A 23,132-nucleotide genomic window follows, 5' to 3' on the forward strand; every position below is an offset into this window, starting at 1 on the left:
AGGCGACGTCGGTACAAGGAGATATGGACATTTTAAGGCGGAAAGGTCAAGCTGGGCAGTGAAATGGGCCCAACCCGATTCCAATCCGGGTCAGGCCCATTTCCTTATTATTTAAGGGAGTTTTCAGCCTCCTCCTCCACATTTCAGATCAGAAAAGATCCAGAAAATTCCATTAGAGAGAGAGAGAGAAAACTTCAAGGCTAAGAAGGTCATTTTGATCAAAATCCGAGCTCCGAATCCAGAAGCTCATGAAGAGAAAAATGTTGTACGTTGCGTTGCCTTCAATTTGAGATAAATATTGGTCTTGGGGGATGAAATTTTCGTGGTGGATCTTCTGATAAGGTATTCATAAAATTCCTTTTATGTTATTAAAGTGTTTATTTAGAGTTTTAACGAATTAGAACGGAGAAAACAACATTATAAACTCGTTTGTTGTTTTGTTGAAATTTATGGGTGAGGGGTTGTTTTAATTGAAATTGATGGACTGATTTGAATTAATATTTTGGTTGTTTTAATCATGGATTATGTGAGGAGAGTGAAGGAACTTAATGGTTATTAAGTTGTTGTAGGAAAACATACAACTTTGTTATGGTTTATGTAAAAATGGAAATGAAAGTATCAAGAGGAAAATTATGATTATTGTGGATGAATTTGGAAGATGGAAATGTATAATGAACTTGTATGTTGAAGGTTAGGAAAAATTGGAAAAGTAGTGGCTTAATGGAAAGTTTGAATGTTCGCATACCTTATGAATATTGGGTGAAAATGGTATGGATGCTTCTGATGTATGTTGTAATGAATTTGGTGGGTGATGAATATCAAAATAACAAGTTTGGTTCGGAAATGTAAGTTTGAAACGAAAGATGTGTCGTTATGCCGAAACGATGGCTAGTGATGCCATAGTGTGTGTTTTAATGTCTGTTGTTGTTTTTGCTGTTGTTCTGGGTTGTTGTGTAGTGAATTGAGCCGAGCTAAGTCTCGGGGAGGTCTTATATACAGAGGAAATGCTGCCGAAATTTCGGTAGGCAAGTATGTGTTAAGTTGGATTATTGAAAAGTTTGAAACTAACAAATGGTAAACTTGACCATTTCTAGATTTTGGACGAAATTGAAGTCGACGCCAAGCGAGCGTAAGGCGCTATCGAGGTATGTGAAGCATTTCCCTTTGTTCCTAGGCATGTTCTGGATGTGATAGGCTCGACCGCGAGCCTTAATTACGACTCCGTTCCCCGGAATTCGAGACGGAAAACCGCTCCAATTCCTTCAATTCAATTGAAGCTATTTTCTTACAAATTGCCTTTAAAGTGAATTTTTGGACAAAACTTCCCTAAACGGAGTCGGAACACTTCCAAACGATTATGGATGACCTCATAAGGTCTATTAGCGATAATTTACATATGTTGCCTCGAGTTGGTCCGAGGCGGGCCCGCAAGGCCCGGTATCTTCTGTAATACTTTAAATACTTCCGTTTTGTCCGATTTTCTCAGAAACCATCTGAACTATTATTTTGATCATGATACTACTATTTTTATGAAATTCTTACAAAATGATTTCTGAACATCTGAGAATCTGATTCTGATAATAATCTGTCGTGCCTTCCCAAGTAGGATATAGGCGCGTACTATGCATACTATCCGTATACTCTGATTTTGACTTGCCGTTTGGCACCCTTCAGTCTGATTGAGTCTGTATGTGAGTCTGTATGTATGTGGTTACTCATGGATCTGTTCGTGGCTGTCTCAATGCATTCCTTCACTGCGTCCCGGGCCAGGTTCTGTTATCGTGCATATTTCTCTTCATTGTTCACCGCGTCCCTCGGTGTACGGGCCGGGATCTGTTATATCTGTATGATTTTGATATATTGATCTGTGTATGGGGATGGCGGCCAGGATGGCATCTGATATGATCTGATCTGATCTGATTCTGTCTGTCCACCGCGTCCTGTACTAAGAGGGTCGGGTTCTGTTTACCGCGCCCCCAGACAGGGCCGGGATCTGTATGTCTGTATGCATATGCCATCAGTATGTATATAAGCACATGCCTCTGTATGATTTTGTATGATTCAGTATGACTCTGCACTACTCTGCATGCATAATTCTGTCAGGTATACTTCTGTCTGTCCGTCTGAACTACGACTATGTCTGTATGTCCGTATGGATTCTGACTCTGTATGTCCGTATGGATTCTGATTTGGTACGTCCGTATGGGTTCCGATTCTGTACGTCTGTATGGATACTGATTCTGCTCGTCTGTCCGGATTATGATTCCGTCTGTTTGTCCGAACCATAATTCTGTTTATCTGTATGGACCACGATTCTGTATGTCTGTCTGGATCATGACTCTGTCCGTCCGTCTGATTTATGGTTCTGTCCGTTATGTTTCTGTGACTCCGGTTCGGACTATGATTGTATCTGTTATGTTTCTGCTTTACATACTCGGTACATTTTCCGTACTGACCCCCGTTCTTCGGGGGCTGCGCTACATGCCCGCAGGTACAGACGCACCAGGTGATACGCCGCCAGCGTAGGGTTCTAATTCTGCTGTTTGAAGAGCTCCTTTGATCCGGAGCGTATACTTTTGGTATATATCTTCTGTCTTGTGTATACTCTGTATGTATGGATATTCTGGGTACGGCGGGGCCCTGTCCCGTCATCTGATTTTGTATGTCTGTAGAGGCCTGTAGATAGATGTGTGGGTTACGGGTTTCGTCTGTATGTTAGCCTTATCGGCTTATATGTAAAAGTCTGCATGTTCAGGTATATATATATATGTTTGCGCGCGTGTCGTATCTGTATCGGCCTACTTCTGTAATATCCGTTTGAAAAAAAAAAAATCTGTACGATACGAAATTCGGTCAGGTAGGTATGTACGAGTACCCAGCTAGGGTGCCAGTCGCGGCCCACAGGGTTGGGTCGTGACATTTTTAAAGGAAAGTTAAGCATGCATAGCATCTGCCAAGGGCATATATATATATACAGGTTATGTTGCTACCTCAGGACAGGTGCTATTACTCTTTTATGTCGTTATTCCCGTCTTATATTTTCCGTATGCTATTATTCATGCCTTACATACTCGGTACATTATTCGTACTGACGTCCCTTCTTGTGGACGCTGCGTTTCATGCCGCGCAGGTCAACAGATAGGCGGGTTTGATTCTTAGGAGCTCTACCAGCAGCATTTGACAGCGCTCCAGTTGTTCCGGAGCCTCACTTCCTTGGTACTATTTTGTGTATATATATATATATTCGGGCACGGCAGTACTCGGCCCTTTCTATGTATATGTGTACTATGTCTAGAGGCTCGTAGACAGATATGTACAGTTAGATGTCTTGTATTTTGAATTGTTCGCGTCTCTATATAATGTGATAGCAACGCTTACTAGTCTATGTTTATGATGACGCTGCTAATGTTAATGTTCAGCAACAAAAAAAAATGTATAGTACAATTCCTACGGCCCGCTGAGAAGTAAGGGTACAATGATAGATACGGGGTGCTCGGTACAAGTATCGGGTACTCGTCACGGCCCCTAGTCGGGTCGTGACATGGAAAATCATATATATATATATATATATATATATATATATAAAAAGATTGAGCGACGATCATAATGTATGTCTTTCAGAGGCCACAATGGTTTATATCAACATAATCCTTCTGAAATCGTTTTCATATTTCAAAATATATTGTGAGACCTCATAAGATATTTGAAACGACCGTCATATAGTAGTTAGAAGAGTAGCCAAGAGTTTCCCTTGAATTTTTCTCAAAAATAAGTCGAACGGAATAATAAAGACAAATTCGGGAAAAGTGGGCCCACCTCAGGTCAAGTGAGGTGGCGTAACATATTACGTACGTTAGACTTCATGACATCACCCATAAGGGTTTTAGGATAATCGGGTCCTACTTGTGCAAGTTCTAGACATTTAGACCATTTTTCCAACTATTTATAGAATATTTAATTCAAATCTACTAAATGAAAAAGAAGCAAATTTAAGCACAAATTTTGAAGAGTAGAGTCATCCCCGAGGCTCGTATCCAAACCTATTACATCTAAGACATGCTAAGAGAAGGAAAGGTAAAGCTTTACATACCTTATTCGCTCCTTACGCCTCTCCAAATTCAAATCCTGTTTCGTCCAAAATCTACATTTGGTCACATTTACCAAATATAAATCATAAGGTTTAAAAGTTCAATCTTAACCAATACTTGTCTACAAAAATTTGGACAGCATCTCCCCTATAAATTCAACATCCCCGAGAATCTAACTCGGCCCATTTAACAACAACAAATCCGAGAATGGAACTCGGCCACATTATCAACAACAAAACCAACAATCACATCTCCAAGTTCAACAATTTATTCAAAATACAATCCAACATTAGTAGCTCCTTTTACACAATCCAACAACATTTCATTTATATTTAATTCACAATTGTTCACACATTCAAATACTAATCCGAAACCATTCAACAATATTCAAGAACACTTCAACAACCCGCACAATATCTCAAATGGCCAAACCAACATACTACCCAAAATCTTCCAAACTCAACAAAAACAATGACAACACATTTTCTCTCTTCCAACTTCATGAATTACACCAACAATTCACACTAACAACATTATCTTCCTACAATTATAAGAAACCATATTAATATCATGTTAATTTCTTACATAATCCGCAAATGCTTACAACTTTATTTCAAGCCATTAAATCTTCATTTAACAACATAAAATCTTCATTTAACAACATCACAACACAACAACAATAAAAATACTAAATAAAATTATCTCACCATACCCCACCAAAACAGCCCCCCTCTATACGGCTACCACATCAACACCGACAAACGAATTTATGTCGCCATTTCTTCCGTTAAATCTTTAAATAAATTTGTTAACAATGAAAAGGAACCTTCATATTACCTTAAGTAGGCAGCCACCACGTTATCACTCTCATCCTTGGTTGATTTTTAGCTCAAATTGAAGACAACGCGACGTACAACACTTTTCTCTTCATGGGCTTCGGAATTCGGGGCTCGGATTTTGATCAAAAATTGATTTTTCTCTCTAGGATATTTTCTCTCTTTTCTTCCAGAAATTTCTGGGTGTTTAGGTGTGAAAAATGAGGGGGTAAAGGCTGAAATGTTACTTAAATAACATGGGTCATGGGCCTAACCCGGTTGGGCCCGAGTTGGGCCTAGCCTACTGACCTTTCGACCTTAAAACGTCCATATCTCCTTGTACCGACGTCACCTGCGAACCCACCACCTATGGTGTGAAAGCTACTTCAATTATCTACAACTTCTATTTCTTGGTATTTTTCTAAATTCCAAACCCATAATACCGGTTTGGCCCCTCAAATTCACATCATCCGAAAACGTTTTCTTAAAAATATTCGTTTGAAGGGCTTCCACTTTAATTTGGCCCAAGAGTCCTTCATGAGTTATGTTTAACTTTACATATGTGATTCATATAACTTGTCACATGTTCCAAAAAAACATATTGACGTGTGGGCCCCACCTCAGCTTACAAATAATCCGACGTTAAAAAAAATACGGGATATAACAACTGGTTGCTGGGATTCACTTATCGATCGATACAGTCACAAATGAGATGTCATATGCATATATATATATATATATATATTACCATCTCGCTCACAAACATTCCCAAACGCTATTCAACTTACTCTGATTCCAGAGCTGTGTTACGCTTTCTCCCTTTTCACCAGTCTAGTCCGTCTCAACTTACGCGACCCCTATAAGGTTTCCAACCACTCCACATACTTTAATTTCCTTTAGGCTGCCCTAATTTCACATTCGTCTCTTATATCTACATTTGTGGAAATTTTTGTACACTTCCCAGGGGGTCACTCATCCTAAAATTGCTCTCACCCTAGCACGCTTAACCTCGAAACTTTAATGCATTTCGGTGCCTTAATGCTGGTATATCCGCCTCCACTCCCCCGCACGACCTTTATCACGTAATATGGAGTAAGTTAGGGTCTTGACAACTTCCGAAACACTTTCGTGACACATCTCTCCTTTAACAATTACTATTTTAGCCTTCGCAATCCCCAACATTCGCCTCTCACCTATGTGTACGACTACCTTTCGTCCTGGATTTCCAAATTCCCAATAGCGGCGAAAGCACTTTGGTCGCCAACAGGTATAGACTCCCCAAACCGTTTGATTTGGCTCGGGTTTCAACCCAATAGGTTCAGCAATACAAGGAGCAATATATGATAGAGTAGAATTTAGATCGGTCAATACACACACATCGTAGGAGAATACAGATAGTGTACCTGTAGCCACGTCTGGGGAAAATTCAGGATCCTGCTGTCCCGCCAATGCATATATACGGTGCTGAGGGCCGCCTGAACTGGGTGCCCCTCCTCTACCTCGGCCACGGCTTGCTGGAGCTTGGAAAGTCTGTCCAAGAGGGCGCACGGACGATGATGAAACAATTGCCGACCCGGAGGGCTGAGCTCTGTCTCCCTCATTCCTTAGTGGGCAATCACGCATCAGATGGCCAACTCGACCAGAAGTAAAACAAGCACCTGTACCTGCGCGACACTCTCCAGAGTGGGGCCTGTCACACCGAGAACACCGTGGTAGGGGTGGCATCGTCCTGCTAGAATCAGCTCCATACTGGGACCCTGAAGCTCTAGCACTCTGGCCTGGGCCTGAATAGGTTGGACGATCAAATCTTCTACTCGCAAATCGAGGAGGTAGGCTGGCCGCTGGTTGGTCTGAATACTTGGAATGCTGCTGTGCCTGTCCCCCTCTATACTCACCCCTAGTCTCGAAAGATTTGGCCCTTTTTCTGGAACCCCTATCAGAATAACGTTCACCTCTCTGTAGCTGCTGCTGTTCCTCCAGGTTTTGGGCGTGGGCCTGGATACGAGCGATAGTCATTCCATCCTGAAGTGAAGCCGTCAAGCAATCCTTAACTAAATGTGGCCCCAACCCACTCACGAACTGATGTACACGATCTCCCATATCAGCCACCATGGCTGGGGCATACCTGGCTAAAGAGTTAAAACGGAGACTATATTCCCGGGCGCTCATATTTCCCTCTTTGAGATTCAAGAACATATCGGCTCGAGCCCGTCGAACCTCCGGTGGTAAGTAATGTCGCAGGAATGCTTTGGTGAACTCTTGCCAAACCGGGGGAGGTGCATTTTCTCCCCTTGAAGATATCCAATTGTTATACCACTGGACCGCTACATCCCGATGTTATAGCCCGTACTTTGTACGTTCGGATATTTTGAGGTAGTCGTGGAATGTTGAGGGCAAGACCATTTTCCAAACTTATTTTAATGAACAAGTTGTTTAAGAATATTATTTATGAACATTATTAGTATGGAAATATTGAGAAAGGCTAAGGGTAAAAAAAACAAGGGAAATTCACAAAATGGCTCATGGTAATATTGAGGAAGGCTAGGGGCGAGAAGGACATTTCACAAAAAAAAATCATGAAAGATCAAGAATGATCTACCATGGCCGTGTGGTATATATGGGTCCCACCCATGGCCATGTGTCCACATTTTTACTTAAGGGGCCTAATTATATATATAGATAAGTAGTGGTGAGAAATAGGACAAAATCATCATTCTAAAATTAGGAAGCTTGGAGAAGAAGAGAAAGAAAGAAGAAGAGGAAGGGGTTCGGCCACCATGGCCAAATTTGAGGCCATGGAAATTGATGAGGAAAAATTATTTTCTCCTAGCATTCCCACTAATTTGAAGGCCCTAATTAACATGGAGTGGTTGTTTGAACAAGCAAAGCATTCATTTGGACAATTTATAAGTCTAGCCGAGTGAAGAGATAAGTGGAAAAAGGTATGTGTTTAATCCTCCCTTACATATGTTATGGATGATTGGTGCATATTGTAGTGTGAATAAATGGACGAAATTCATAAAATAGATATGTATTGGTTGTGGCCGAATGGAGCTATGATTGGTAAGATATGGTGAATTGATTTTACTTAGTATTTTAATTGTTGTTGTGGTAGGATTCTATGATGTTAAATGAAGATGTAATGGTTTGAAGTGAAATTATAATCGTTTGTGGATTATGGAAGAAGTTAATGTGATATTAGTATGGTTCCTTATGATTATAAAAATGATGATATTGCTAAAGTATAGATGGTTGATGTAGTTTATGAATTTGGAAGAAAGGAAATGTGTTGTTAGTGTTCTTGTTGAATTTTGGAAAGTTTCGGGTGAAGTAATATGTTGATTGGGTTGTTGGAATATTATGTGAATTGTTTGAAGTATTCTTGAATCATGTTAGAAAGATTTCGGATTAATACTTGAATGTGGGATCATTGGTATTGGCTTGGTTATATGTGATTGAATTGAATATAAATGAAATGTCGTTGAATTGTGTGACGAAGGTCGTTAATGTTAGAATATGTCTTGGATTGATTGTTGAAGTTAATGGTATGATTGTTGATATTGTTGTTGGTAAATTGGCCGAGTTAAATTCTCGGATTGTTGGTTGTTGATTTGACCAAGTTGAATTCTTGGGGATGGTGTATTTAAAGGGGAAATGCTGCCGAAATTTCGGTAGAATATAAGTGAATTCATTTGAAAGACTAAGACAAGTATATGTCGATGAATCTAATGATTATGTCAATTCTCCTGAATGTAGACAAGTAAGTTTGGACGAATAAGTGTAGCTAGTTGGTCGTGGGACAGGTATGTAAGGCTTACCCTTTCTTTCTTTTGGCATGATCTTTATGAAACGAGCAAAATAACGAATATGTATGATCTCAAAGGAACTCCTATTCTTAGAGCCACTAGGATGGCCAATATTTTTGACTTCCATAAGCTATTCAATATGGTTTGGGCGCGTATCTATGATATTCGAAAATCTAGTTGATATGTTCCGAACGGTATTCGAAAGACAAATTGATGTGACTAAAGTTTTGATTTTTAAATGATAGCACGTTTGATTACTCCCTCGAGTCTTTGATACATTTTGATACGTACATGTAGTTCCAAAAGCTCTATTTGATTTGATCTATAACGATATCCGAAAGGTTCTTGACATGATTATGGCTTTGATTTTTCAAAAATGGCTTCTGAAACGCTTATAGAACGTTTTGTACTTCAAACGCTCATAACTTTCTCATACTAAGTCGGATTGATCCGAAACTCGTTTCTGAGCCTTCAGGGGTCGATAAGTATATTTATCTATCAAGTCTTGATTTATATGCATATAGTTTCTCACTACTCTGCTCGTGCATGTGTTATGACCTCCTTCGCCGAGTCCCTTGCTTGAGGGCCGGGTTCCATATATATAATTCCGAAGTTAGATGTGTCCGGTTCCGGGGTACCGTGTATATGTGTCCGGTCCCCGGTTACCGTGTATATGGAGTATGATGTGTCCGGTTCCCGGGTTCTCGTGTATATTTGTCCGGTTCCCGGGGTACCGTGTATATGTTATGATGTGTTATGTGTGACAGAGTAAATCTTCTGAAGTATGATGTGTGCGGCGCCAAAGTTAGGGTGGCGCCACGTTTCCCCAGGTCCCGCAAGGGGCCGGATACCGTTCTTGGCATGCATGGTTGTGTTTCCTGTAAGTGTTTTTATTACTTTGCATATCGTGCTTACTTTCTGTACTAATTTTCTATACTATTTATTCAGTTGTGATTCTGTTCACATTACTCCATGCTTTACATACTCAGTACATACTTCGTACTGACCCCCTTTCTTCGGGGGCTGCGTTTCATGCCATGCAGGTACACCCAGATGAGAAGAAGATTTTGCTAGAAGGCGTTTCAGCGGAATTGGTGAACTCCACTTCTTTCCGGAGTGTTCCCGCGTCAGAGCGTATATAAGTTGTGATTTCCGATTTGTGTTAGAGACTTTGCAGACAGAGTTATGGGTACAGAACATCAGTTTTGTAAACGGCTTCATCAGCCAATGTGACATTTTATGATGTGTTACAGATTCTATACGATTACAGATTTTGTTTGATTTGAGAACGATAGAAAGAAAGTTTCTGAAAGCCATGCTATGTGTTTCACGTTCATTTGATTCGAAAGTCTGAAAAGAGTATGTATATAATAATAGTCAGAGGGTTCGTTCGGCTCCGAGTATGGGGTCGGGTGCCCATCACACTATAGTAAGGTTAGGGTGTGACACCCCCAATCTATATGAAGCCAACTCTACTGACTCTGTATCCGAAGCATGTATTATCCTCAGTGTCCTCAGCATCTCGTCTATGAAACCTTGCGGGTCTTCCTCTGGTTTCGATCCATAAAACTCCGGAGGCTTCAAGGTGATAAAATCACGGGCTCTTGCACTCACCGCCCTGTCTCCTTGGCCCGCATCTTGCCGCTGAGGTTGTGCGGCAACTAGCTGGGTCAGCAAATGAATAGCTTCTGTTATCTGCTGGCCCGGAGTTGCTGGCGGTGGAACTGGAGGTACTGGGGCTGGAGTTCGAACTCCTTCTTGCTCTGCTGACACGGGGGGAGCATGAGAAGTCTGAGGAGGAGCTTCGTTATGAGACTCGCCCTCTTCTATTTCCGCCGGTGGCTCCTGTTCAACTCTTCTCCCAGCCACCGTCTTGCCCTTCTGGGCCGCCGTAGCTTTCCTCTTCACCGGCATTACTGAAACCATAACACAGGATTAAGAAAAGAACATGGAAACCTGATAACATAGCTCTATCGCACGATCGAGAGTACAAAGAAGGTCAGATTTCCAAAATGACCTGCGGCCCCCTGTTTATAAGTGTGGCGCGCTTCACACCCACAAACAGGACTCTACTGGACACGGCTCGTAGACAACCCCTAGGACGAACCTGGCTCTGATACCACTTTTGTCACGACCCAACTAGGGGCCGCGACGGGTACCCGATACTACTATTCCGAGCACCTCTTATTTCGCATATTACTCTTACTACTGAGTGGGCTGTATGGACGATTCCGTCATTTCTTTACTCAACACCATCAATAATAGCATACTCGTAAACAAGTGACAATAAAATTTACTAACACATTATATAGCGACAAGGACGAACAACAGTGTGAAACATCTGACTATACATATCTGTCTACGAGCCTCTAAACAAGATACATATATTCACAAGGAGGGCCGCGTTCTGCCGTGCCCAAATATATACACAAAAGTAGTACCAATAAACCGAAACTCCGGAACAACTGGAGCGCTCTCAATGTACCGCTGGTGGGGCTTCTAGGAATCGAACCCGTCTACCTGCTTACCTGCGTGGCATGAAACGCAGCGTCCACAAGAAGGGACGTCAGTACGAGTAATGTACCGAGTATGTAAGACATGAATAATAACATACGAGAGATACATAGCATGAACAATGACATAAAGGAAGTATAGAGCATATCATGAGATAGAAAAGCAACATGTACATATGAGTGCCTTTTGGCGGGTACCATGCATGCTTAGTGCTGCGGAATGTGTAGCCCAATCCATATATATATATATATATCATACTTTACTTTCTTTGAAAACATTTCTTGTTCATATATATATATATAGAAAATAGAACATATCACATTGCCGAGGCGTCGGCAGCCGATCCATTTAACCACATATGTCCCGCGTCCGGGCATCCCGCGTCCGGGATGATATCATGTCATATAATACAAACTGATCAGGTGGATACGCGTATATAACGCTCTGGCCCACTTTCCCATATACAGATGCATGTATCATGTACATATATCAGCGTTTATAGCGCTCTAGCCCTTTTTCCCATATACATATACGCGTATCATGTACATATATCAGCGTCTATAGCGCTCTGGCCCTTTTTCCCATATTCCCCATATACATATATCATATATATATATATATATATATATATATATATATATATATATATATATATATATATATATATCATATAGGCAGCATGCAGGAGAGCCCAAAGAAAGTCATGTATCTATCGGAGTGACGTAACGTCGGTAACCTCCGATTATATTATGGAATAATCATCCCGACTTTGTCTCACCTTGAAGGAACAATTATTATAAGATGAGACTAGCAACGAATAACAGCGTACATAAACCAACACCTGAAGGCTCAGAAATAAGTTTCGGGTCAATCCGACTTAGTATAAAGAAGTTATGAGCGTTTGAAGTACAGAACCTTCTATGAACGTTTCGGAAGCTATTTTTTTTTTGGGAAAATCAAAGCAATAATCATATCAAGTACCTTTAGACATGAAATCATTCTTATCATAGGCATCATAAAAATATTCTCATCCTTGACATCATCGTTGTCACTGTGAAACATATCCATCGTTATTGTCATAAGAGCTTACAAAATCATAAACCTCTGTTTTAGTAGAATACGGACACTTTGGAAAAAAAACATTTGCGAGTTATCGGGAAGAGAATCATGACTTAGAATCATAAACATCTAACTTTTGAAAACAAGGAAAATATGGAAGCAATTATGAAATCATAGCATCGGAATCATGCCTTGAAAGAAAGGGACGAGCCTTAACATACCTGCTCCACGTCCTATTAGCTACGCTTATTTATCCAAGCTTGCTAGTCTACATTCAAAAGAATTCACACAATTATTAGATTCGTCGTCATACATTTGCCTTAGTTTCTCAAATAAATTCACTTATGATCTGCCGAAATTTCGGCAGCATTTCCCCTGTAAATACACCATCCCCGAGAATCTAACTCGGCCAATTTTATCAACAACAATCCGAGAATTCAACTCGGCCAAATTATCAACAACAATACCAACCACCATACTAACAACTTTAACAATTTATCCAAAATACATTCTAACATTAACAATCCTTGCCACAAAATTCATCGACACTTCATTTGTATTCAATTCAACCACATATAATCAAGCCAATACCAATGATACCACATTCAAGTATTACTCTGAAATCATTCCAACATTATTCAAGAATACTTCAAACAATTCACATAACATTCCAAACAACCAAATCAACATACTACTTCCCCCGAGACCTTCCAACTTCAATAAGAACAATAACAACCTAATTCCTTCTTTTAAATTCAATCACAACAACCCAACAATTTACACACTAACAACATTATCTTTCATAAATACAAGAAGACTATTTTCAAATTGCATTAATTTCTAAAACAACTCTCCAACCATCACAACCTCACTAGAATCATCAAACTTCCATTATCAACATAGCATCCACAACAACAACCAAACACTAGATAAAATAACTAAATCATTATTCCTACACACACACATACATGCACGGCCACAACATGTTTAAATATTTCCATGAATTTATCCACTTTTACATACTACAACGTACATAATCATCCATAACATATAAGAAAAGGATTAAACCTTACCTTTTGCCCTTAACTCCTCACTTGGCTAGAATTGTAGCTTGCAAGAATATGTGTTTTACTTGCTCCAATGACCACTTCCTTTGCTAGGGACCTTTTCAATGGGTTGTTTAGCTAGAAGAAAATAATTTTTGATAAATTTTTCATCAAGGTTCTTGTTTGGTTAGAGGTGGCCGAATGGCCTCTTGCCTTTCTCCTTCTCCTTTGTTCTTTAAGTTTCTTGAAATTTCTAGGAATAAGATGAAACTTATGATGACCTAGTCATCTTTGGACTTATTTATTTTTGCTCCCATATGGGCCTTGGCCCATTTATATGGGACGGCCAAATGGCCCCTTTAACTCAAGCCCACCTTTTTTTTTGTTTTGTAATTCATGAAAATTTATTTTCCAAATTCCAAGTTTGCCCTTAGCCTTTCTCCATATTTCTATGAGCCATCTTACGAATTTCCCCTTTTTCCCCTAGCTTTTCTTAATATTCGCACTTCAAAAATTTTTATACACAACTTGTGTGTTAAACAAAATAAAAAATATAGCCTTGCTCTTAATTCCCCGCAATTGTCTTGAGTTATCCGGATGTACAAAATGCGGGATATAACAGAATTGGTGCCTCAACGAACTATTACTGGTTGGAAAATATGCATTGATAATCACAAGTTGAACAACGCCACCAGAAAAGATCACTTTCCTTTGCCCTTCATGGATCAAATGCTCGATAGATTGGCTAGGCACGATTATTACTGCTTTCTGGATAGCTATTCGGGTTACAACCAGATCATGATTGCACCTGAGGATTAAGAAAAGACCATATTCACATGTCCATATGGTACATTTGCATTCCAAAAAATGCCTTTCGGTTTGTGCAATGCTCCAAGTACTTTCCAGTGATGAATGATGGCTATTTTCATCGATATGGTGGAAAACTATGTGGAGGTATTTATGGATGACTTCTCTGTTTTTGGGGATTCTTTTGATGACTGGTTGTACCATCTTGATGCCATGTTAGCTCGTTATGAAGAAAGAACTTGGTACTTAACTGGGAAAAATGTCATTTCATGGTTCTAGAGGGCATCATTCTTGGGAACAAGATATTGAGCCAGGGAATAGAGGTTGACAAGGCGAAGATTGAAGCAATTGAAAAATTTCCACCACCCGTTTCAGTTCGGGGAGTGCGCAGTTTTCTTAAGCATGCAAGCTTCTATCGATGGTTCATCAAAGACTTTTCTAAAGTTGCTAATCCAATGTGCAAGCTTTTAGAGAAAGATGTGAAGTTTTGGTTTAATGAAGCCTGTCTGACGGCTTTTGATGAGTTGAAACAGATGTTAGTATCTACTACTATTATCATCACACCCGATTGGTCTCTGCCGTTTATTTTGATGTGTGATGCAAGTGATTTTGCTGTGGGAGCTGTCCTTGGTCAGAAAAGGGACAAGATTGTTCATCCTATTTACTATGCCAGCAAGACACTTGATGTAGCCCAAATGAACTATACTGTCACAGAGAAGGAGTTATTGGCGGTTGTCTACGCCTTTGACAAATTCCGATCATATCTTGTGGGCACGAAGGTGATTGTATATACTGATCACACTGCAGTTCGTTATTTGTTTGCGAAGAAGGATGCAAAGACGAGGCTTATTCGTTAGGTGTTGCTGCTGCAAGAGTTTGACATCGAGATTCTTGACCGAAAAGGCATAGAAAATCAGGTAGCAGATCACTTATCGAGATTGGAAGATCGGGAACATGTAGATGAAGCAGTGGCGATTAAGGAGACTTTTCCTCATGAACAACTATTTGCCTTTCAATCAGCTGAGGTGCCATGGTATGTAGACATGGTGAACTTTATAGTAACTGAGATTTACCCCCCTGGTGCTAGTCACGAGAAGAAGAAGCTGCATGATAGTCGTTTCTATGTATGGGATGAGCCCTATCTCTACAGGGTTAGCACAGATCAGCTGATCGGAAGGTGTATTCCAGAGGAAGAGGTCTCCGCGATTCTCGAGAAGTGTCACTCATCACCCTATAAGGGACATCACACTGGTGATAGAACCGCTGCAAAAGTATTTCAGTCCTGGTTATACTAGCCTACGTTGTTCAAAGATGCTCATGAATTTGTGCGAGCCAGCGATAGCTGCCAGAGAACCAGAAATATCTCTAAGCATCATGAAATGACTTTGAAGGGTATCTTAGAAATTGAGCTATTTGATGTGTGGGTATCGACTTCATAGGTCCCTTTATACTGTCCAAGGGGAATAAGTACATATTGGTTGTTGTAGACTATGTCTCGAAGTGGGTGGAAGCCATTGCACTTCCCACCAATGTTGCTAGTGTGGTGGCACGATTTCTAAAAAAGAACATTTTTACAAGGTTTGGGACCCCTCAGGCCATCATCAGTGATCAGGGTACGCACTTTTGCAATCGGCTCTTTGATAAATTACTGCTCAAGTATGGGGTGAAACACAAGATAGTGACTGCTTATCATCCTCAGACGAGTGGTCAAGTGGAGGTATCGAACAGAGAAATCAAGAGGATTTTGGATAAGACTGTGAGCGTGAGTAGGAAAGATTGGTCACTGAAGCTCGATGATGCTCTGTGGGCATACAGAACAACTTACAAAATTTTGATTGACACATCTCCCTATAAGCTCGTCTTTGGTAAGGCATGTCATCTACCAGTTGAGCTCGAGCATAGAGCATATTGGGCGATCAAGAAGATGAATCTAGACATTGTTCAAGCTGGAGAAAAGAGACTCTTGTAGCTACATGAGTTGGAGGAATTTCGCTATCATGCTTCTGAAAACGTGAAAATGTACAAGGAGCGAACTAAGAGAATTCATGACAAGCGCATACAATCTCGTGACTTTGAGCCTAGGCAGTTAGTCTTGCTGTATAAATCTAGGCTGAAGATTTTTGGTGGAAAGTTGAGGAGTAAGTGGTCTGGGCCATTCGAGGTGGTTCGTGTGACCGCACATTCTTGGTGAATGGGCGGAGAGTGAAGCATTACTACCGGGAGGCCACTGACCGTGTGAGGTCCTCCATCGATCTAGAAGAGGCTTGAGAAAAGCCTACGTTATGCTGCGACGTTAAATCAAGCGCTTCTCTAGAGGCAACCCGTGTTTGTAAAAGTAAAATAAAAATGAAAAAATGAGAAACATACAAAAAATGTCGTGCCACCACCTTAACTAAGGTGCTTGTTGGGAGGCAACCCAATCTTTTGTACGATATATGTCACGTTTGTTCATGTTGCAGGAATTGGGCGGAAAGAAAAATAAGAAAAAAGCCCAGCGATTTTTGCATTGGTCCCCCGATGCGGACCCATCACGCATAGGCAAATGTGGGACTGAAATGCAAAAATCAGGCTTTCCTCCTGCAATGCGGAGGAATCACCTGATGAGAAAAAAATCCAGTGTCGAGTGATCTGCGCGTTTGTTCCACGATGCGAACGGATCGCGCGGGTCGACTCGGGTTTGTTTTTTTTGCTCCTACTTATGATATAACCGTGGCCCTTCCTCCTATTCCCTCACAAATACGCCTCACACACAATCCCTCTCGAACAAAAAATCCCCATCCCTATTCCCTCTCTAACAAAAACAAATTCAAGTTATTCAAATCCATCATCCATTAACTTCACAAAGGTGAGTGGGTTGATCTTTCATGTTTTCCCCCTTTCCCCTTATTCTTGATGCTGGTAAGTTGTAAAGTTAGGTTATGGGTATGGGTGAATTTTGGGCGGGGATTGGTATTGCTTGGGTTGTATGAGTTGTTTATAGATAGAATATGACTCCCATTGCACAAGGGAGGGTTTCCAAACCCATAATTGTTGTCAAAAGCTAAGAGACGATTCTATGCTCACAAGGGGTTTGATAAAAGTCCTAAACCAAGTTTTTGTGGAAATTGTGAAGTCTTGAGTAGCAATGGAACATTAAACAGGCATAGGAACCGTTGTGCATCTCCTCTCACCATAAAATTCGAATTGTGATGGAGAATCAGAAAGTTGTGATTTTCAACCCCAAGCCCTACAACATGAAGTTGCTTACTTTGTGTTTTTGTTTGCTTTTGTCATGTAGGAGTAGTTAACTTCTTTGATTTTGATTTTTGTAACGTAGTTTGAAGTAAGTGTGGGGTTGATTCCCCAAATTGTGCGCAAGAAAAAAAAATTGACAGGGCCACGCATTATAGACTTAAGTACATGTAATATGATTAAGTGTGGGGTTGTGCCATGACTCCCTTTAGTTATTGACCTATACTTGTCGTTTGGTAATGTGTTGTTTTGTAGGTAAGATGGTTAACACCAAGTCCAAGGGCAAGTCTGTCGCCTCCTCCTCCCAAGGCACAAAAAGAGGAAGAGCACACAACCCGTCCAAAGCGACAAGAGGGCAAAAATCCGGCAAGGGCAAGCATCTCGCGGTTGCCATTCCTCAGGCATCTAAAAGGAAGCCTCACCCCATCTGTTTGGGGACGGGGAGGAGTGTTATGCGGGATTCGACACCTCAAAGGGTTACAATCATGAGAGAGCGATTAGTCTAGTCCTTTTGAAGAGAAATTTTCGGGACATATACAACCGCATAGTCGCCATGGCATGGAAGTCTGTGTTTGAACAACCAGGGCCAGTGAATATTGATTTGGTCATGGAATTTTACACTAGCATTGAAAGCTGCGGCAACCGAGATTCTATGTTCGTTCGGAAAAATTGGGTGCCATTGATGACTTCGACTTTGTGCGAGGCAATTGGAGTCCCGGATGTGCCTAGTGAGCCCTTGCTAGAATTCATCAAAAGGCCCGATTATAGGGTTATCCGGGAAACTCTTTATGGAGCAAACTCTAAAGCGCAATGGGTACGATACTCAGGGCCTCTTCGAAAGCATCGGAACATGAGTATGAGTAATTTTTGTAGAGAAGCCCGGGTTTGGTCACGCCTTCTGAATGCTAGAATCATGGAACTTGAGCACTTCTCGGAGGTACAAAAGGACAGGGAGTGCATATTTTATTTCTTGATGACAGAGCAGGCAGTGAACATTGGGTATTGGATGATGAAGGAAATTCGCAGAGTGCGGGCTGGCAAGTCTACAAGGCTGAGCTTTGGTAACACTCTCACTGCTTACGTAATAAGGCTTGACGAGGGGTTGGCATACTCTCCTAATATAGTGCTTGAGGCGTCCACTGATGCACTCGACATCTCAACCGTCATAGCCCCAGCTAGTTCATCTGGACATCATTTGACTCCAGCAGAGGAGAGGTCCGCCCAATCCATAGTGCTAGCCCATCTTTACATGAGTATGATGGTCACAGGTGAGTATTTCAACATTGATCTTTTGAGGGTCTTTATTCAGACCCCGCACACACCACATTCTCAGGAACTTGTGGGCGAGGAGTCTTAGTTACCTGATGATGAAGATGAAAATTTGGCTGATCGTGTAATAGCCGCGCTAGAAGAGGGGGAGGAGGCCGAGTCGCTAATGCAAGGTGACGACAATGAAGGAGAAGAGGACGTCGAGCCAGTCGACGGCGAGGCGGATGATGAGGATTACATTGAGGAGGAGGACTATGCCCTAGTGGGCCTTAGGGAGTATCTCTCGCCTTACCTTTGTTTTTATCTTTTAATATGCATTGAGGGCAGTGCATGAAAGTAAGTGTTGGGTGGGAGTACGTCTCGAGATAGAGGATGCTTATACCTTAGATTTTTTTTTTAGGATATAACTCTAGTTTATTCTCTCTTTTTAATTAGGATTACTCGAAAAAAAAAAGATTTTGCTTTTTAGATTAGTCCTTCAGTAGTGGCATAAGTAATCCGTTAGGATTTCTGTTTTCTTCTTATTTTTTTTGTTAGTCGTAGAAGGGGTGTTTCCTAATGACGGGTGGATGACAACTTGCTTGAGGGAAATTTAGTCCATAAAAAATAAAAATAAAAAAAATTAAAAAAAATAATTCAAATGCTAGGTGCTCGGGCTAGGTGAAATATGGGCATATGAGCATTTCTTGCGATCTCTTTTGAAAGCATGCCGTGTAGATACATAACCTTTCTCGAAACACTCAACTTGATGTTTGTTTGACTCATATCTGACCCACTTGGCATTATTGCTATGTTGTTGCTTAGTTTGAGGGCCGATATGGACCCTTTCTTGCGTTAATCATGTGCCATGTGTGTGAGGTGTTTACATGTGATCCATGTTTGGTATTGACGTCCAAAACTTACCTTGTGTGTTTGCGAAGCGAAATGAAGTTCGATTAAGCGTAGAAAATTATAGAGGCGTTTCTTTGGTTAGTCATTAAAAAGCCTAAAATGTTTATCCTGCCAACTTGTAAATTGCACCCTAGTTAACCCTTTTGACCCTTTAGCCTCTTCCTTGATAGCAGTTAATTAGCCTTCACCCCTTCATTCTATAAAACTCGATTTTTGATCCAAATACTCTATAAGCACTTTAATCATTAACATAGATAATGAGAGTTGGGATGTGAATGAAACAGGGGAAGTTGTTGTTAATTGTATTCTAGGATGACTATGGGAGCACCGAATGAAAAGAACTAATTCACTTGTTAGTTGGGAATTGAAGAAAAAAAAAAGAAAAGAAAGAAATCTGAAAAAGAAAAAAAATGTAGCGAAAAAGTTTCCCTTCTAACTTGTGTGACTTTTAAAAGAATGGTGCTTAAACAAATAAAAATGGGTGAATTGGGAGAGTGTTGAATAAGGGCTAATGAAGAAATTGTGCAAGAATGATAGAAGTATATATATATTAAAGTGCTTAGGGAGGTTAGTCACTATTATCCAAATAATTCCTACCCATCCCTTAGCCTGCATTACAACCCTCGAAGTCCTACTTGATTCTACGTTCGTCTTACTTGTATTAGTGGAGTGGTTACACTACGAGCAACCCTATGGTACGTCGTACTTTGCATGTCATATTCTTTGTGAGAGTGAGCGACGTTGCTTAAATTCATGATTGCCGAAATGAAATTTTGGATTCTTGTGAGATATATGGACAACTCTCTTCTTGTGAGGGCACGTAATTGACAACGGATTGGTGAAGTGTCGAATTCTTGGTTAAATAGCATGATCTCTTTATTTAAGTGGTTTCTTTGAGTCCTAATCTTTGAAAATAATGTGTTTTTGAGAAGGTTGCTTGTTGATGTTTTACAACTAAGAATCTTGATCTTTGGCATGGCTTTCGTGAGAATTTGCTTGAAGTTTGGATTTCTGAAATAACTTTATTAGCCGAAGCCCGAGCAGACCTGTTTGAATGGCAAGGTAGTCAAACTGTGGCACATTGGTATAGGTAGGTCGTTGCTCGAGGGTGAGCAAGGTCTAAGTGGGGGGTGGTGATATTTGGCACAAATATCTAAATTTCGTGTCACTTTCCCTCTAAAACTTAATACTTTACTTGCTTCTTGAAGACAAAATCGTTGTATCCTGGCTTATGTAGTTATGTTTTGTGAATAGGTGCAACGCAACCATTTGGGGGAGAAATGATCAATTTGGTGGCATCTGATCGTGTTGATGTGAGAAACGGAAGTGGTAGACAAGAAGTGATGAACTGAAGGACCCCGCTATCCATCTGCATCGCGGAACAAAAGCGGAAGAATACTATTTCGGATCAACTTAAACACTCAGGCTTCCCATCCGCATAGCGGAAGGAAAGCGGATCAGTTCACGCGATATATCCGCATCGCGGAAGGAAAGCACGACGACGGGCAGTTTTCCTGTTTCGATCGGGACTAGGTTTAGTTATTTTCTTATTTTAACCCTAGGGTATATATAGACACTTTATCAGCTGAAAACGGTGTGCTGGGATATTCTAAGACTTGTAAGCCGACGTTTTACTTTCTATCTCTAGATTTTATTTTATTTTCATCTTTTTAACCCTAGATTATTCATGAATTCTTGTTGTTCATTGAGAATCATGAGTAGCTAAACTTCTTAATTCTAGGGTTGTGGCGAAAGACATGATAGTTTGTTTGGCGACTATTTCTATCAATAAAATTTCCATGTTTTGGGTTGCTTATATATTTTTTATTTTAATTATTTGATTATATGGCCAATAGTTAGACACTATCTGTGGTGCGTGAATTGGACTTGAGAAAGGGAGTTCACGTACGTAATAAGAATAAATAGAATTTGTTCGAATTAATCATTTCGCTACTGAGGATAGAGATATACCCTTTAGCCCTACTTAGTTAAATACGGAGAATTAAATGCGTTCTTGTTACCTATGCTGACCATAGAGATATAGGCATTACAATAACATCTACAGGCTTGTAAGTAGTTCGAGAGAATATCATAAAGTTATAATTAACCCGTCAACTAGTAACCCAGGAAATAAAATAGGTGGAATTGTCCGAAGATCAACTGGATTGTCGAAAGTCATTACCCTAGGTCTTTCTCTTATCTAATAAATCTTACAGTTTTTGTCGAAATATTCTCAGTCACAAAAACACCCATCACAAATTGTTTACTTTTCCTCTTTAGTTTAGTACAACAAACATCTTGATTTTCACTTTCTTGAATAGTTTCATTTGAATTTGAATTGGTTTAACAGTAGAATCTAAGTCTCTGTAGGATCGACATCTGGACTTAATAGTCTATATTACTTGTACGACTGCATATACGTGCATGTGCATTTGGGAGAAACATCCCATAAGGATTGGAGATCATACGAAACGACGAGAGCAACTTCGGAGAAACTGAGAGTTATACGGCCAACTTATACGGTCCGTATGAGGGACCGTATAACATGTACAGAGAAGGATCCTCCACTGGAACTATTATACGGTCACATATACGGACCTTATAAGTTATACGGAGCGTATATGTGTCTGTATAACACCGTCGGGATAGATTTTAAATTTCATAAAAAGAGACCCCCAAGTCCTTATTTTTCATTTTCATCCTTCCTCCACACTTCAAGTGTAACATCCCGTAAATTCGAGTTAGGTGTGTGTGAAAACCAGTATTAAATTGATATTTTAGCCATATGAATCCATTCGGGATGAATTCGGGTGATAAACAGTCATTTTGAAGTCAAACCAAAAAGTGAAGTTCTTAAGGCCTTCTAAATTCGTCTAAATCTGAGATAGTCTGCACTTATGGCCATTTTTAGGGTATTTTCATTAGTAATTTGAGAAACCTTATAACATAAAAGTTGTAGGCCTCTGAAATACCTTTCCAACCATATAAAGTGGCGCTCAAACGGATCTACGTACAGGGATTTATGATCATTTTATTGAGCGAATATTGATTGTCAAAAAAATGTGCTGGGCGCGCGTCGCGGACCCAACACGGAAATATTCAGCTGCAGACCAAAAAAACATGATCAGGTGCTGAACCCGCGACACGGACTCAGCACGAAGCGGGGAATATTTGCTGGTTCCGAATTTTCTTTAAGTCTTACTTCATTTCAAATCAATATTTCTGAGGAAAAGAACCCTACAAAAGTCTCTCTAACCCTAAGGTGAGTTCTCACTCAATATTGATCATTCCCACACCATATCCATCCCCTCTTGATAGAAAATCATCTCTCTAAAACCCTAAGTTCTTGTATTCTCAAGAAGAAGAAGATAGGGGCGTGTGGAATTCGTCTAAGCGTGTGATTGTTCAACCTTGGGAATTCCGTTTAGTAGCTCTTTAGCGGGATTGAGGTATGTCTCTCTTTTGAAAACTTATTTTGAATGAAAATCACTTTTTGAAACTATTGTTGGAAGTATAAATTTCATTCAAGGTCCTTAATGAATAAAAAGAAAAGTAATCTTTTCATGTTTCTTGAACTCTAATTAATGTCTAAATGGTGGTTAATGT

The sequence above is a fragment of the Lycium barbarum genome, chromosome 11, assembly GCF_019175385.1.
Source record: "Lycium barbarum isolate Lr01 chromosome 11, ASM1917538v2, whole genome shotgun sequence".
Lineage (NCBI taxonomy): Eukaryota > Viridiplantae > Streptophyta > Magnoliopsida > Solanales > Solanaceae > Lycium > Lycium barbarum.